Here is an 18,970-nt window from a genome sequence, read left to right on the forward strand (position 1 = left end):
TAAATATATTAATCAAATCTCCTTGCTGTCATTTTAGTGGAGTTTCAGGAAAGAGCGTACGTTTCCAACCTGTCATCTTTAGTTGGCAGCCCTTTGCTGGGTTTTCTAATGTTTCTGCAACGACCACACGTTGCTCGTGCAATTTTAAAATATATTTAAGCACGTGAGTTAAATGTTGTGAAACCATATAAAACAATTTAAGAAGAGGGTGTTCGTCAGGTTTCCGACGGGAGGATACCTCAGCTTTGCGAAGGGTCTGGTTAGTGTAAGAAAAGTATTTATTTCGAGATGCCAGCGCTCTGAGTCCGTGCGCTGTCGCTCATTGGCCCTGTGCCACGGAAGGCGAATAAATTCCTCTGCGTACGCATGGTGACCACTGTGACTTTCAGTTACAACAGCAGCAATTAAAAGCGAGACCAGTGGGTGTGGCGGGGAGAGCGGTCCTTGGGCGGAATGAGGCTAGCGAAAGACCATCATAGTTCCTGAGTTCAAATTTCACCGAATTCTAGAGGCGGCAGCACGCTTGCGCACCCAGGCCAAAGCCTTCCTTCAGGCTGAGGCTCAGCAAGGAGCCGGGCAGCGACCACAGCTGCTCCGGGTGGGGGGAATGGGAGGGACGGGGTTCACACAGAACCGAGGTTAGAGCCCGGCCTCTGGCCCCCGCACCTAGACGAGATCACATAGCTCCGCGGGTGAGCCAAGTCCAAGGCTGGGTGCCAAACCCACACGCTCGTCCGAAGGGGGCAGACGGCGAGCTTCCAGCGCCGTTCCACATCTGGATCCACCAGCGCTCGCCCCCAGCTGCGTCCTCCGGAGCGCAGCGCCCTAGACGGGTGGGGTCCGCGAGGAGCGGCCTTTCCACCTTGGGCCACAAGAGGGCAGCAGAGGACAGGAGGAGAAAACTGAGAGGTTCTTGGGGATGGGGGTGGGAGAGGGTAGGAGACTGAGAAAGAAAAGACCTAGAGAGAACTAGAAAATACACCAAAAAAGAATGAAAGTGAAGGCAGTAAAATGAAGGGAGGGGCGACAGATAGACACTCAGTGAGGGTGAGCCTGGAAGCCCCAGAGGCATAGGGGGACCAAGCACTACTAAACGTAACAGTGACCCCTCAAGGTGCTGTTGGCGCATGTTATCGAGTATTGTGAACCCATTTCATAGACGAAGAAACTGAGGAAGAGAGAGGACGTGGTCAGCTGTAAAGACACGGAATTGGCACTAGATTGTTTCCTGGCTGGGTTATTTAACTTCTCTGCCTCGCTTTCCTTACTACCTCACAGGGTTGTTATGAGGATTAAATGAAATCACATATGTAAAGTGCGAGACTAGCCCTCAGTACATAGTAAGCACTCCATAAACACCAACTATTATTATTATGGTTTTGTACATTGTGCCAACAGGTTAGAACAGTAACTTATCCATTTAAAAACTTAATTATTGGGACTTCCCTGGCGGCGCAGTGGTTAAGAATCCATCTGCCAAGGCAGTGGACATGGGTTCGATCCCTGGTCCAGGAAGATCCCACATGCCGCAGACTAGCTAAGCCTGTGTGCCACAAATACCGAGCCTGCGCTCTAGAGCCCGTGAGCCACAACTACTGAGCCCAAGTGCTGCAACTACTGCAGCCTGCGGGCCTAGAGCCCGTGCTCCGCAACAAGAGGAACCACAACAATAAGAAGCCCACGCACCGCAACGAAGAGTAGCCCCCGCTCACCGCAACTAGAGAAAGCCCACGCACAGCAACGAAGACCCAATGGAGCCAAAAATCAATCAATAAATAAAAATTTTTTTTAAAAAAAGAAAATTTAAAAGAAAACTTAATTATCTCTTTTTTTTTTACTTGAAGTTTTTTCTGTGAAATAATTTATTTACAGACATCTTCCTCTTCCCTTGCCCCTTTTAACCCTTACACATATCACAGAATCAACCAGACTGTTTGCCTACTCTGAAATCTGAATCCTAACTAGTGATAAAAATGTTAACATTGTTGGCACATCACACCTTAAAAGTATTTGTATTATTTTGTAACTTAATTTCTAAATATACCACGTGAATTTATAATTTAATGTCTTAATTGTAATGCTCGAATAAAAAAACTAGGGCACCACTAGGGTGTGGTGAAAAGGGAACCTTCCTACACTGTTGGTGGGAATGTAAATTGATACAACCACTATGGAAAACAGTATGGAGGTTCCTTTAAAAACTAAAAATAGAACTACCATATGACCCAGGAATACCACTATTGGGCATATACCCTGAGAAAACCATAATTCAAAAAGAGTCATGTACCACAATGTTCATTGCAGCTCTATTTACGATAGCCAGGACATGGAAGCAACCTAAGTGTCCATTGACAGATGAATGGATAAAGAAGATGTGGCACATGTATACAATGGAATATTACTCAGCCATAAAAGGAAACGAAATTGAGTTATTTGTAGTGAGGTGGATGGACCTAGAGTCTGTCATACAGAGTGAAGTAAGTCAGAAAGAGAAAAACAAATACCGTATGCTAACACATGTATATGGGATCTAAGGGGAAAAAAAATGGTTCTGAAGAACCTAGGGGCAGGACAGGAATAAAGACGCAGATGTAGAGAATGGACTTGAGGACATGGGGAGGGCGAAGGGTAAGCTGGGACGAAGTGAGAGAGTGGCATGTACATATATACACTCCCAAATGTAAAATAGATAGCTAGTGGGAAGCAGCCGCATAGCACAGGGAGATCAGCTAGGTGCTTTGTGTCCACCTAGAGGGGTGGGATAGGGAGGGTGGGAGGGAGACGCAAGAGGGAGGAGATATGGGGATATATGTATATGTATAGCTGATTCACTTTGTTATAAAGCAGAAACTAACACACCATTGTAAAGCAATTATACTCCAATAAAGGTGTTAAAAAAAAAAAACTAGGGTGAATTATATAACATGAAGGGATTTTCATCTTCGTGTTTTTGCTGTATGAAAGATAATTTTTATATCACATTTTGGGAGTAATAACAGCTTTTTTGCACTATGTAAATGTTAGTGGAGATTCTTCTGTAACTAACAAAATGATTATTGAAAAATAATAATCTCAAAACATGGAGCAGGGGCCTTGGTTTCCAGGTTTGCGCAGTGCTGCTGAAAATATTCCCTCCATTCTATAGATGGGGAAACTGAGGCTCAGAGGGATTCAACGACTTTAGCGCATGGATCCAGAACCAGGGAAGGCCAGAGCCAGGACTTAAAATAAGGTCCTTTAACCTTTTCTTCCACAGCTGGCTGACTCAGCAGGGGACAGAAAGTGCCTGCTCAGCCCAAGTGGCTAAAATTTGGTTCCACTGTCTTGCTGAGCACAGCCTGACGCCAGGCCCTGGCTGGGGCTCCGCGGTGGCCAGCATGGTATTTTGCTCTCAAGAGGCTTGCTGACTGGCTTGAAAGGACAGCGCTGGACAGCGGTGGGAGGTCTTTTGGACGTGCTCGCCGTCCCCGTCAGGGACGAACGTCTGGACAGTGAACACACCGAACAGGTGGCATGGGAGGGGCACATGCTGCAGCAGGAGGAGGGCTGCACCTGGTCTCCAAAAGCTGGGCCCCAGGTGTAGCTGGGCGCCCCTGGCTCAGGTACTTAAGTTCCCTCCCCCGCCCCGCCCTCTTCATCTGCAAGATGGGGATAACGATGATCTTTTCTTCCTCCACAGGGCAGGCAGGAGGGTGGAAGGAGGTGACAAATGCAAAGGGCCAACCTGGTGCACAGGATGCTCCAAGCAAGGATTTCCATTATTATTCCTAAAAGAGGAATAGTAATACCCTCACAGGATTATTTCAAAGAGTAAAACAAATGAAGACGTTCCAGTGCCTCAGACACAGCAGATGCTCAAAGGGGTCTTCAGCTGCATCTGCTGCCATGCCTTGGAGCACTGGAGACCCCCAGGGGGGTGCACGCCTCCACACAAGTCAGTCTTTTCAGCCAACAGCTGTAACTTGTGGACAGAGCCCCTGGCACCCCCCAACCAGGCACTTCCAGAAGAATGTGTGCACCGAACAGTGAGGCCTTTGTAGGAGAGTGAGCTTTGGGGCTCCCTCAAGGAGGCCCTGGTCAGCCCCTGCTGTGCCCACTGGTGGTAAATGGTGCTCTCTCCTTGTGCACCACCACCACCCCCCAGCCCTCACTCTCAGCAGGTGACCCCAGACCCTGCCTCACAGTCAGCTGTGGCCCCAAAACAGAGGACCCCTCCCCAGCTCTCCCCTTCACCGGCTGTCAGCATCCTCTGCCATCCTTGCCCCTGTCCTTCTGTCCCTCTGAAAATCAGGATCCTTCCTCCTGCCCAAAGCCACCCCGCAGCCCATGCAGCTCTTCCATCAGCTCCTCCTTCTCCGGGCACCTCCTCCCCTGCATTTAAACCTGCCCCCCAGCACCAGCAGGTGGCCCTCCCACAGTCGTTGCTTCCTCCGCTGCAGCCCGCATGCGCCTCTTCCCGCTCCCCCAGCTTCCATCCCCAGCCCACTCGACCAGAGTCCTTGACCCCTCCTGTCTCTGACCCTCTCTCAAAAGCTTTGCGAATTTTTCAAACAAGCAAATGAGAGAAAACCTTCTTTCTATTTGCTAAAGCAACCCCTTGGCAGCCTGTGGCAGTGTTGACCTCCCTCCTTCAAGAAGGTCCCATGCCCCCTTGATGTGGTCACTCCAGGTTTCCCTCCTACCTCTCTGGCCACATTCCTTCCCTGCTGACAATTCCCAAAATCTCTGTCTCCAGCCGAGACCTCTCCTAGGCACAGACCCACATGCCCAGATGCCCCTCTGTCTCCACTTGTGTGGCCCACAGAAACCTCCAACTCAAAATGTTAAAACCTGAGCTGACTTCCACTCCAACTGCTCAGCCTCCCCACCTTGGACATGGCCAGCTCCACACCCTCTGTCAACCAAGCCCAAAAGCTCAGCATAACCCAGCACTTCCTGCTCTCACCCGCCCCCAACCCATTCCCCTTTGCCTCCTCAGGTCCACCTTCCCCCAGTCAACCGGGACACTTTCCTCCAACCCCCACCCCCACCCCCAGAAGCCTTCCCTGCTGCCCCAGGCGCCCCTAGCCGCTCCTCCTTAGCTCCCCTGCCCTCTGTCACAGCAGGTCCCAAAGCCAAGCGTGTAAACTGGCAACTCAGGGACCAGCCTCCAGAGGTGTTTTACCCCCCTACCATGGGGGCAGCACAAAGCATTTAAAACTGAGTCACTGCCAACTGTATTAGTGTCCTAGGGCTGCCATAACAGAGTACTGCAGACTGGTTGGCTTAAAACGACAGAAATTTATTCTCTCGCAGTTCTGGAGGCTAAAAGTTCAAAATCAAGGTGTCAGTAGGGCCTTCCCCTCCCCCAACCCCCGCCTAAGTCTCTAGGGAAGAATCCTCGCTTAATTCTTCTAGCTTCTGGTGGATGCTGGCAATCCTTGGCACTCCCTGGCTTGAGGCAGCACAAGTCCAATCTCTGCCTCTGTCTTCACATGGCCATCTTCCCTCTGCATATCTAAGTCCCTGTTTTCTCTTCATATAAGGACACAGTCATTGGATTAGGGTCCACTCTGAACCATAGGACCCCATCTTACACCTGCAAAGACCCTATCTCCAAATAAGATCACGTTGCGAGGTTCCAGATGAACATGAATTTGTGGGAGGGGGGGTGAGGAGGACACTATTCAACCCAGTACATTTAAAATCAGGAGATTATACATAAATCTCTAGATTACCACTTTTCTTTAAAAAAAAAAAAAATCTGACCCCACATCATCTTGCACCCCATACTCCCACGTGGTGACGAGTGGCTGGAGCAGAAAGCCTTCTCATTCGCACTTACACTGGGCACACGCTGTCCACCCACCACAGTCCCTGCCCCAGAGGGGTCTAACAACTCTGACAGCAGCCCAGGATCAAAGAGAGCCTCCACCCACATGCATCCTCCTTAAAACCAGCAGTGACTTTCTGTCAGAGTAAGAGGGGCTGGCAAAGCAGAGGGTAGGCAACTTTTAAGAGGCAACTGCTCTCCACCCAAGCATTTCTCTCTTTCACATCACCTATCTGGTCCTTGGAATTTTCACCTGGAGGCTGGCCGTACAGTGACGACATGTATATGTGACTGTCACTGGCTGCATGTAGCAGTCACTCTCCACTCTCCACCCACAGCCCTTGTCCCTACCACTCCACAGCCAGCATCTGCACTGCTTTCCTAAGGGCCTCCTCTGGCTACCAGAGCCCGTTTTCCCCACCCTCGTGACCGCCCTCAACCGCTGACGGCCAGAGTCCCTGTATAAACAGCGCAGCTCCCTGACCCTCAGCGTGAGAGCTCTAAGGCGTGTGTTCTGCACAGGCGTTCCCAGGGTTTCCCAGCTCACTGTGGGGACATGAGCTTCAGTGACACACCCCCAGGTGGCTCTCTGCCTGCCTGCCTCAGTTCCTCTCTGTCCTGGGAAAGTGCTTTCGGGGATCACCTCTCAGATAACCTATTTGCACAAGAGCCATTATCTCCGGTCAGCTGCTGGAGGAACCCAGATTTGAGGACAGAGACGTGGTCCGTCTGCCTTGTTCATCTCCATAGCACACAGCACGTGAATGGGCACATCATGAAGAACACTTATTAGTCATTCATTTATTCAGCTGTGTGTGTCGAGCTCTGCCATCTCCTCTTGGGCCAGGCCTGGCTTAGGTGCTGGGAGACAGTGATGAGAGAAGTCCACTATGTCTCCTGCCCTCCGGGACCTTCCAATCCAGGGAAGAGAACAGAGATGGCTGCCTCCCTAGAAGCCTACAGCTTGGCCCTGGAAAAACTTAGGAATGTGAAAAAGTGGGGAAACCGCACAAGCTAGCAAAGAGTGAGAACTAAAATAAATGGGCTAATCCTTCATTCACCTGGCAAATATCCACTGAGTGTTCCCTCAGCCTCTCCTGGCAGGGGCACAAACACGTAAACAGGCAAACAGAACACCAAGGGGGCAGTGGTCTGATAGAGAGCCCAGAGACTGTGGCAGCGCCAAGGAGGGGTTAACTCAGCCTGGCAGGGCAGGAGGACTCCCTGGAGGAGGTGTCACCTAAGCTGAGTCTTGAAGGACAGGAAGGCATTTGTAAGATATTGAAAGGAAAAAGCTTTTTAGACAAAGAAATCTGCACAGAGAAAAGTAAGAAGGTATGAAGATGGGTCTGTTTAGAGAACTGCAAGTGGTTTGGTATGGCTGAGACAAAGGAGAGGGCTCAGAGGGAGGAGGAGCAGGCAGGGGCAGCGTTATGAAGGAGTGTCTCTGTGCCAATCAGAGGCATTCAAACCTCTTTGGGACTCAGTTTTCTCCTCAGTGGAATGAACAAGATGAGGCTCTTGTAAAGATAAAACATACTAATGCAAGCGCAGACCTTTATACAGCATCTGGCATTTCACTGGCCCTCAGGGAACTGCAGCTACACCATCCTGAGAACCACAGGAAATCATTGTAGGATTTGAAACAGCACAATGGCATGGTCAGCGTGGAGCCTTCGGACACACCAGGGAGGAGTTTGTGGGATCAGAAAGGAGACGTGGGTTGCCTGGAGCTCTCCCCTACCCTGCATAGTGCCAACAGCTTATGTCTCTGCCTGAGAACTTTCTCTAGTAGTGGAGTCTTCTCAGTCACATGCAGGGCCGGCCAGAAACACTGAGGAGTTAATACCCCAGAAACAACCTAACCCAAGAAGAGCTGGGAGTTTGGTGGGTAAGACCTCCCACCTCCTAGCCCTTCGAGGGTCCCCAGTTGTACTGAGCTCCAGGTGATGCCAGAGGCAACCCACTCATTAGCATAACTTTTATTAGCTTTTCTCCATTTCCTGCCCCATTTTTATACTCCCTCACTGTGCCTCCTAAAATCACCTTCCAAATAAACTACTCACACCCAAATTCTTGTCTCAAGATCTACTTTCCGGGAAACCCAAACTGAGTAGCTGGTAACAGAAATGACCCTAGAAAGCAGATGTTAGGAGGAGATTCCAGAATTATATCACTAACCAGTCAGATGGCAAAAAGAATCCCATTTCTGGTGGGAAGTGGGATGCTTTTGCAGCATTACAATTCATGACTCTCACCTGCGATGGACTGGGCAGATATATAAGTGGAAAGGGAATCAAAAGCTATGTAACATGCCGCGGAGCAACTAAGCCTGTGCGCCACAACTACTGAGCCTGAGCTCTAGAGGCCGTGCTCTGCAACAAGAGAAGCCACCGCAATGAGAAGCCCCCGCTCACCGCAACTAGAGAAAGCCCTTGCGCAGCAACGAAGACCCAACACAGCCAAAAATAAATAAATAAATAAATAAATAATAAAATTTTTTTACAAAGCTATGTAACAGCTCCAGCACTTGACAGGTATGGAGGCAGCGATAACTACAAGGATTGTGGAGCTGGTTAGCTTTCGTTATCTGCCTCAGAAGCCTTGAAGAGAGAGAACCTCACTGGCTCAGTAAAGTCCACCAGCAACTCAGGGCACACTGTGAAAACTAGAAGGTCTCCATGGCACAATTTAAAGAGACATTTATCCCTTGCAGCTGGAGGACAGACTGTGCCAAAAATCAGCCCAAGATTTTATTGTAAGCATGGCCGGGTTACCAAAGAGACTAAATCCACAGCCCCAGGAAGTCCTGGGCTAAAGTTAGGGTCCATGGGGCAGAAGAGACCCTGAGACTTGGGATTCAGTTTAAGATCTTCAGACCTCCACATTCTCCTGAACCCCGTATGTTGGCACAAATGCCTCCCTTCTTCCCCTCACAGAGGAGAGAAGCCTCCCGTTGCCAAGAGGCCACGCAACGTCCTCACCTAAGACAAATGTCTCCCAAGACAATGGTTCTCCTCCCGCCTGCCCCCGCCCCCACCCCCGTCAACGCCACCCCACTGCCCATAACATGTGGACCAAAAACTGTGGTCTGATCTCAGCGTGACTTGATCGAGCAGTACCGGCCTTCATATGGAAGATAACAGATTCTTCACCATCAGAGCTACAGGAACTACCTAATAAATAGTTCCAGGAGGGACTGGAAGATTATACATGAGGGTGTTCGACTGTGGTGGAAGAAAACTCTAAGGGTGGACAGGAGATAGTTTATTCAAGTGGGTGCTCCTGTCACTCAAGACTTCACAACCTGACAAGGAGGTTCAAAGTCAACCTTAACACGTTGCTAGGATGGTTCCTTGAAACTTGGAGATGACGATGGCCTACAGTAAATGAGGTGGAAGTACCATAGCAGCCTCGGCAGAGTATTGTGGAAGAGGTCAGAGGCTCAGGGTAGTGGGCATGCTAGAATGGATTTATGATGTAAGGCCAGACAGCCACCAACTGACTAAGCTCTGTAGGAGGGCTAGAAGACACTCACTTTACTAAGTGGATGTGCGGAATAACAAGGGAGGTTCTAGAAGAAACTCAGTGGTGGCTTCCTCTGGAAGCCAAGTCGATGGTAAAGACACAGCTATGGAACTGGGCTACCTAGTGGCGGTGGGAATATAGAAATTTGAACTCTCAGAGGCCAGGTGGTAGCACTTAAAACATCAGAGGCAAGGTGGGTGTTATGGGCAACAAAACTGGGACGGTAACCAGAGACTCTGACCCATAAGTATGTGTGGTGATGGCTAATAGACCAGTGTTTCCAGAGATGAGATAGATAGGCAGCCTTCTAGAGTGTAGACTTATAAACCAAAAAGTACCAAAGCATGGAAGCAGGAGACTGATAATCAGTTGCCACAGTGGAAAATGACGGTCTCTTGCCCAGTTTCTAGACTTGAGCCAGTTCTCAGATCCAGAGTCCATTAATTGAAGGAGAGGCCCGGTCCCCTTGAGGAAGGAGATGGCAGTGTCATAGCAAATATATATATAATACATATTACCCCCCTTTCCCCCAAAAGCCCTATAACCAGTTATAAGACTAATTACATACTGGAGAAACGGAAACACCCAAGTCCCTTGAGAGCTATTGAATAAAGTGCCTGAACCGGCAGTCTCACCAAGAAACCCAGTATGCCATCGTGGCTCCCTTGCTGGACTGGGATTGTATGTAGGCCAGATGACACAGGGAGTCCTGGTCCAAGTCCGTCTTACAGTAATATCCATCCTGTGAGAAAAGGTCAAGTGAGAGCCCCTGAAACTGTCCCCTGCCCTGGCCAAGAGAAGGAATCAGAAGCAGTGCTACATCGTGGGTAGAACGGCAGGAATTAGTTCTACCCTCAGTGATTTAAAGGTTGCAGGGGTGGTGATTTTTACCATAACCCTCTCTAATTGACCATTATATCCCCTGCAAAAAATAGATCATGGTGGACAATAGTGGACTACCAGAGACTTAACCAACCACAGCCATTGTGCCAGATATGCTATCTCTGCTAGAATCAATCAGCACTTGGTATGGAGCTACTGATTCACAAATGTATTCTTTGTAATCCCCATCAAAAAGGAAGATCAGCAGTTCACAGTTCTCATTTCACATTCACCTAGGATAAGCAGCAGTACACATTGACCTTCTTGCCCCAGGACAATGATAATCCTCCTTTCTGTCTCAGTATAAGTCAAAGGAACATTCATCCTTCTGACATTGCCACAGAATACCATCGTATTGATCCACCAAGCTGATGATATCCTGTTAATCAGATCTCATGAGCAGAAGTACTCTTGGAAAGAAACTTGTGTGCCAGAGAGTAGATTCACCCTGCATAGATTAAGGGGCCTGCCACATTAACAACACTTTAGTAGTCTAATGGCATAGGGCATTGGAGGACATCCCACCACCGCAAAGTAAAGGCTGTTATTGCCCTTTAATCTCCTACAACTAAGAGTCACAGCCCTTAGCAGGCCAGCCTACACTTAGGTATACTGCTCTAATCCATTTTCTGGGTGACTTAAAAGCTTACGTACTTTGAGAGCTCTCTACAGCTGGTTCAGGTTGCTGTAAAAGCTGCCCTGACCCTGGGCTCTATGACCCAGTAGACCCAGTGATGTTAGAGGTGTCCATGGTAGACAAAAAGACCATGCGGAATCTCTGACTAGCCTCAAAATAAGGGTTTCAGTGTAGGCTTCTAGGATTCCAGAAGAATGGTATTCATATTTCTGCAGCAGAGAAGTCTTCACTATTCAAAGACAAGTTCCTGGCATGTTACTGGACCTTAGGATATAAACCAAGCACCTGACCTAGAATATCAGTTGACTATGAAATCAGAGATGCTTATCAAGAGATAGGTATTATCAGATACACCAGCAATTCTATGATATGATTTAAATGGTAAACTTGGTACCAGGCTTAAGAAGGTCCAGAAGGTACAAATAGGACCCAAATTCCATGTCTCCTACCTCTATTGCATTGAGGCCTCTCCATCAGCTTGACCTACGGCTTCAGAGGAGGTTTGCAACAAGCAGCTGATGGGAAGGAGAGAAACCCAGGCCTGGTTCGTGGATGGGTAGACTCAATGTATTTGTGCAAGCTGAAAATGGACTTTGACACCACAGCCCATTCAGGGGTGGCTCCAAGAGAAAGGGGGGAACAGAGTGGAGAAATATGCATATTTTCAAATTGTGAATTTATACTAATATTACTAATTCAAGTTAACATTATAGGAGGTTTACTTAACTCCTTTGACTTCTTAATACTAACTGTATGGATGCATAATTTACATGCAATAAATTTCACTTGTTTTAGGTATACAATTGTGTAACATCCAACACCCTAAAATATTCCCTCGTGCTCCTCTGCAACTGGTCCCACCTCTTGACCCTTAACCTCTGGCAACTACTGATCTGCTTTCTGTCACTTTAGTTTTGCCTTTTGTAGAATTTTATATAAATGGTATATGATATATAGACTTTTTTGTTTGACCTCTTAGCATAATGTTTTTGAGATTCATCCATACTTTTGCATATATTAATATTACATTCATTTTTACTGCTGAATTAGTACGGATATACCACAATTTGTTTATCCACTCACGAGTTGATAGACATTTGGATTGTTTTCAGTTTGGGGCTATTATGAATAAAGTGGCTATAAACATTCCAGTACAAGTCTCGATGCGGACATGTTTTTATTTCTCTTGAATAAATACTTAAGAGTAGGATTTGGGGAAAATATGATAAGTGTGTGTTTATTAAACACTGCCAAACTGTTTTTCAAAGTAGTTCAGCTATTTTGTATTCTCACCAGCAATGTATGAAAGTTTTGATTGTTCCACGAACATGTCAGCACTTGATATTATCACTTTTTCACTTCAGTCATTCTAGTGGTTGGATAGTGGCATCTCATTGTAGTTCTCATTTGCATTTCCCTGGTGATAGTGATATTGAGCATCTTTGCATGTAGAGATTCTCTGATTGTATCATTTTTTTATTGCACTGATAATCTTGGTTGCTAACAACTATTTGTCTGCATTGATGGAATTGTTTCTATCTTTTCCATTGCTCTCAGTGCTGCCTATAAAATACAATAATTCATGGGAAGCAGAAAAGTGGGAAAGTGAGGGTTTTGGAGTCTGGCAGCCAAGTAGACCCTGAACCATCACTTTCAGGCTGAGTGATCTTAGGCAAGTCCATTAAACTCCCTGAGCTTCAGTCTCTTATTTTCAAAATGGGGATTGTCATCATCAACAACCAGTAATTATTATTATTAGCTACCATTTATCAGCGCCTTCTATGTGCCAGAGTATATTATTTACATGCTAAGTAAGTGTGCTTATATTATGTAAAGTGCTTAGAACAGTGCCTAGAACATAGTAAGCTCTACATTAGCATTATATTTTTTTAATTTATTTTTATTGCAGTAAAATATGCATAAATGTTACCATTTTAACTATTCTTTTCTTTTTATAAGTTTATTTATTTATTTATTGGCTGCATTGGGTCTTCATTGTTGCACATGGGCTTTCTCTAGTTGCGGTGAGCAGGGCCTACTCCTCGTGGCGGTTACTCTTCGTGGAGGTGCGCGGGCTTCTCATTGTAGTGGCTTCCCTTGCTGCGGAGCACAGGCTCTAGGCGCGCGGGCTTCAGTAGTTGTGGCTCACAGGCTCTAGAGCGCAGGCTCAGTAGTTGTGGCGCACGGGCTTAGTTGCTCCGTGGCATGTGGGATCCTCCCAGACCAGGGCTCAAACCCGTGTCCCCTGCATTGGCAGGCAGGCTCTTAACCACTGTGCCACCAGGGAAGCCCCATTTTAACTGTTCTTAAGTGTACAACTCACTCAGTGGCATTAATTACATTCGCATTGCAAACATCCCCATCATCCATCTCCAGGACTTTTTCATCATCCCAAACTGAAATTCTGTACCCATTAAACACTAACTCTCCATTCTCTCTTCCCCTCAGCCCCTGGTATCTTTTGGTTGTTGTTGCTGTTATTTATTTATTTATTTATTTGGCTGCGTCAGGTCTTAGTTGCAGCACCCAGGACCTTCGTTGAGGCATGCGGGATCTTTCGTTGCAGCGCGCAGGCTTCTCTCTAGTTGTGGCATGCAGGTTTTCTCTCTCTAGTTGTGGCCCCCGGGCTCCAGGGCGTGTGGGCTCTGTAGTTGTGGCCCTCGGGTTCCAGAGCGCGTGGGCTCTGTAGTTTGCAGCATGCAGGCTCTCTCGTTTAGGCACATGGGCTCGCTAGTTGTGGCCTGCGGGCTTAGTTGCCCCGTGGCATGTGGGATCTTAGTTCCCCAACAGGGATCGAACCCACGTCTCCTGCGTTGGAAGGCAGATTCTTTACCACTGGACCACCAGGGAAGTCCCTGTTCTACTTTCTGTTTCTATAAATTTGGTTATTCTAGGTACTTTACATAAGTGGAATCATACAATATTCGTCCTTTCATGACTGGCTTACTTCACTAAGTACAGTGTCTTCAGGCTTCATCCATGTTGTAGCATGTATCAGAATTTCATTCTTAAGTCTGCTTTCCTTATTTTCTGTCTGGTTTTTCCATCCATTATTGAAAGGGAGATATTGTAGTCTCCAACTATTATTGTAGAACAGTTTCTCCCTTTGATTCTGTCAATTTTTCCTTCAGACATTTTGAGGATCTGTTATTAGGTGCATAAATTTATTATTATTATTATGTCCTCACAGCAAACTCTGAGGTAAGACCATCATCATCCCCATTTTGCAGATGAGGTAAAGAAGGCTTACAGAATTTATCTTGACTGAGGTCAACACATATCATAATGATCCTCTTTAAAAATGCATTTATCACCATTGGAGATAGCTATTATACCCACTCCTCATTCTGAATTTTGGCAATTAATGGGAAAATATAAATCATTTAGCCTGCCTTTTCGACTCAAACTGCCTGTCACATTGCATGTAACCAAATATCTTGGCTGATGAGGAAAGGTATTTCCTTACAAAAGAATTTCAACTAGAAAATGTTGATGGAATGATAGAATTAGAAAAACACTTTTTTGCAAGCCCTCATGGAATAATGTTCTAGCTAATGATGAGCAATGGATGCAAAACACATTCGATCAAAGTTTGGTGGATGTATTCATTTTCTATTGCTACTGTAACTACACACTTGGTGGCTTAAAGCAACATAAATTTATTATTTTACAGTTCTGGAGGTCAGGAGTCTGAAATGAGTCTCAATGGGCTAAAAATCAGGATGTCACGAGGGCTGTGCTCCTATGAGGCCCTAGGGGAGGATCTGATTCCTGGACTATTCTAGGTGCTAGAGGCCGCCTGCATTCCTTGACTAGCTGCCTCTTTCTCCTTCTTCAAAGTCATCAGTGTAGCATCTTCAAATCTCTTTCGGGCTTTGACCCCTCCCCCCATGCCTCCCTCTTTACAGGACCCTTGTGCTTACACTGGGCTCACCTGGATAATCTAAAATAATCTCTTTATCTTAACGTCAGTTGATTATCACTCTTAATTCCATCTGCAATCTTTATTCTCTCTTTCTAGGTAACATAACATATTCACAAATTCTGGAGATTAGGACACGGACTTCTTCGGGGGTGGGGGGGTGGGGGGGGAAAGGTGTTATTTTGCTTACCACAATAACGAACTAGATGATTGCAAGGTATCAGATTATCCATTTACAGCTTACTTAGAGGTTATAAAGGGGGAAAATGCACCTTATCAATCAAGGAGTCAGATTGTCCCCAACTAAACCCATTGATCAATTTTAGCATCACTATTGGTGTGACAACAGATGGACGTGGTATGCATTCTGATGTTGTGTAGTATGAAACAAAAAGCATCACCTATGAAATATTCTTAACAAGGATGTTTTACATGACTTTAAATGACCTTTTATAACTAACTTCCAGTTTACCAGAAATACAGGGGATGAAGAAAAGAATTAAATGACACCATGAAGAAAGAGGAAAATTGCCTCAGTTTCTTTAGTAAATCACTGACATTAAAAAAAAAAAAAAAAGCCCAGTGGCTGTTCTAGATTAAATAGTAATGGTTCCCCCAGAAGAAGACTCTGATATATGGATTTGAGTGTATTTGGGAGGTACTAGAGTGCCAGTAGGGAAGCAAGGAAGAGAGGCAGGGAAGGAAAGGTGCTAATGCAGGGTTTACTGTTAAGCCAGCTACAACAGTGGGCAGCTGGATCTCAATCTCATGAGGAAACTCTTTGAAATGGCACAAAACATAAGACTCAGAATTACCCCCACCCAAAAAGCAAGGGAGCTGGAACAGTTATATACCAACTGGCAAAAGTCATTTGTAGAGGACTGATCCCTGGGAGTGTTAATTCCTTGGCATGTGGCAAGCAGGTAAAGCAATCTTGTACAGTGGTATATATATTTATATATATTTGATACTTGCAATGGATCATGTTTAACCCCTTTCACTATATGAAAAATTATTTTCAATAATTAGTATGAAATAAAATGAAAAATAATCAGATAGAAAAGAAATATAGTGAAAAGTTTCTTTTGTTGAACTTTGTATATATAACCATGCCATTAAAATTTAAAATAATAAAAAATAAAACAAGTATTATAATACCAAAAAGTAAAAAGGAAAGATAAATGCTTTCTAAATACATCAATGTGGTTTTTACAAAAGGGGGGAAACATACCCCCTATTGATCTATTGCAATAATGAATAATAACAATAAAATTTATTTTCAAGCTTTAACTTTTACAAATTTGCGAGTGGCTTCATCAAAATTATATTCTTCACGTATGCATGTTAAATAGACAGTATAAGCTATCAATCTGTCTTTACTCCTTTCTAACAGTTTTAACTTTGAAAAATCTCTTTTACAAGAAGCAACCCATAAATACTTTGATGGAGATTCTTAAAAACCCATTTCACAACAAATTCCAGAAATCATAATGCTGCATATTACTTTGTTTTTGGAGGATGCATGCTAGTGGATTTCAGTTTGTCTCCAGAGTCAAAAATTTCCACTAGAGTATCTTCACCATTCTACTATGCCTGGTAAAAATCTCCATTTTTATTTGGCAAAATAAGATGAAATGGCTGAATGATAGCAGACGTTGACATTATTTGAGTCATTGCTTTAGAATGAGTGTCCAGTTCTTGGTAGAAATGATCAAAGTATTCAAACATTGCCTTTTTACTTCTGGCATCTTTTGTCATTTCTCCTGGAAATCTTCTTCAAAATTTGATTCCTTTTTTCCTTGTAAATGTTCATTCCTTTCATTTTCTGTTATATAGCCAATGACCTTCTCTACAATTTTTATGTGCCAATCTTCAAGCATGAATTTTACTATACATTGTTCAAGGTTGATTCTGGCCCTCTGCAAACATTTGTGTCTTACTAACCTCATTTAAATTTCACACCAAATAATAAAATATAATTCAGAAAACAAATCATGTGGGGCAAAGAACAAATTATGAGTTGATCCTCTTATGTCTATGCTTTCTTTTAGATTGCACAGTATTTCAAAAGCTAACATTAACTTTCAAACTTTGTTCTTATTGTGCACACAGCTTCATTTGCCTGGAATAGTCGTTTCACTAATATACCTACATTCAGCAGCATTTTTAGTAGACAAGGTGATATTGAAAAGAAAGGATAATTTTTTCCCCAAAGTTTAAAAAAAATCACACATTAAAAAGGACTTCCCCGCGCACCACGATGAAGAGTGGCCCCCGCTTGCCGCAACTGGAGAAAGCCCTCGCACAGAAACGAAGACCCAACACAGTCATAAATAAATAAATAAATAAATAAAATTAAAAAAAAAAAAAAAAAGACTTCCAAAAGTGTGAACTCCATAAAAGTTCGGAGAATATTGTAAAAGGCACAAATAAGGATTTGGAATTAATATCTTTGATTTTTACCTGAACTACAGCATGCTTACCAAACCAAAATATTGCACCTCAAATTTCACTTTGTTTTACTGTTTTAAATTTCAAACACAAACAAAAATCTCCAAGAGGTCACATACAGTGACAAAATTAACTCAAGTTCTCATTCTTCATCTTTACACTCACTATGCTATTATCATTTATTTCAAATCTGCTGTTTGAACACAGGAATATGTAGTTCCACAGAGGTTGGAGTAATGGACGGCATCCTAAGCAAGCTCCAATGATTCCAAACCTTTACTAATTTATTTTTGAAACAAATGCAAGTAGCTGAGTCTGCATACATTGGGGGCTGACTGTATACCTTGGATTGTCCTGAATTAACTTCCATGTACTTGTTAACATGTAAGTAATTAAAAGGTGATCATTTGGCTCTGGTTCCAGTTAAGATGGAGTAAGCACATTCCACCCTATCTCTGCCATTGTATGCAACCAAAATATCCCAGAAAGAACACATGGAGCAGTTATCTGAGGACTCCTCTGAGAAGTAAAGAATAGCAGGAGGGTTGAGGAAGGAAACCAGAACTTGAAGAACCACTAATCCAGTGGTGAGTCTTCTTGTTTTACTCCTCTAGTATCTCCCAGCCTGGACTCAAAGCTAGCCTGAAACCCAGAACTAATATCATACTTAAAGGTGAAAGACTAAATCTTTCCCCCCTAAGATTAAGACATGGCAAGGATCTCTACTCTCATAACTCCCAATCAGCATTGTAGTGGAAGTAAAACTATCCCTACTTAAAGATGACATGATTATTTATGTAGAAAATGCCAAGGAATATACAAAAAAAGCTCCTATAACTAGTAAGTGAATTTAGCAAAGTTATAAGATACACTGTCTGCTTATAAATATCAAATGTTATATCTATATAATAGTACTGAACAATTGGAAACCAAAGTTTAAAAGAGCACTTTCAATGGTTCCCACCAAAATGAAATAGTTAGGTATAAATCTAACACAAGAAGTTCAGAATCTGCATGCTGAAAACTATGAAATGCTGATGAAAGAAATGAAAGAAGATCTACATGGAAGGAGAGCCATATCATGTTCATGGGTTGGAATATGCAATAGAGTTAAAATTCAGTTCTTCCTTGAAACTGAAATTGAGCTATAGATTCAACACAGTTCTAATCAAAATGCCAGCAGGATTTTTTGCAGATACAGACAAACATATTTTAAAGTTTATAAGGAGAGCTAAAAGGAACTGGAATAATCAAAGCAATTTTGGAAAAAGAAGAATAAAGTTGGAGGATTTGTGGAACCCAATTTTAATACTTACTATAAAGCTACAGTGATGAAGACAGTGTGGTATTAACAAAGGGATAGATACATAAATCAGTGGAACAAAATAGAATCCAGAAATAAACGGACACAGACATGGCCAATTATTCCTTCAACACAGGTGCAAAGACAATTCGATAGAGAAAGGATAGTCTTTTTAACAAATAATGTTAGAACATTTGGTCATTCTTTTGGTATGCAAAAGAATGAATTTCAACCTAAACTTCATGCCTTATACAAAAATTAACTCAAAATGGATCATAGGTGAAAACGTAAAATGTAAAGCTATTAAAATATTAAAAGAAAAGACAGGAGAAAATCTTTATGACTTTGAGTTAAGCAAACAGTTTGTAGATATGATATTAAAAACATAATTCTTTAAAAATTGATAAATTGAACTTAATGAAAATTTAAAACTTT

Source organism: Eschrichtius robustus, chromosome 3, assembly GCF_028021215.1.
Source record: "Eschrichtius robustus isolate mEscRob2 chromosome 3, mEscRob2.pri, whole genome shotgun sequence".
Taxonomy (NCBI): domain Eukaryota; kingdom Metazoa; phylum Chordata; class Mammalia; order Artiodactyla; family Eschrichtiidae; genus Eschrichtius; species Eschrichtius robustus.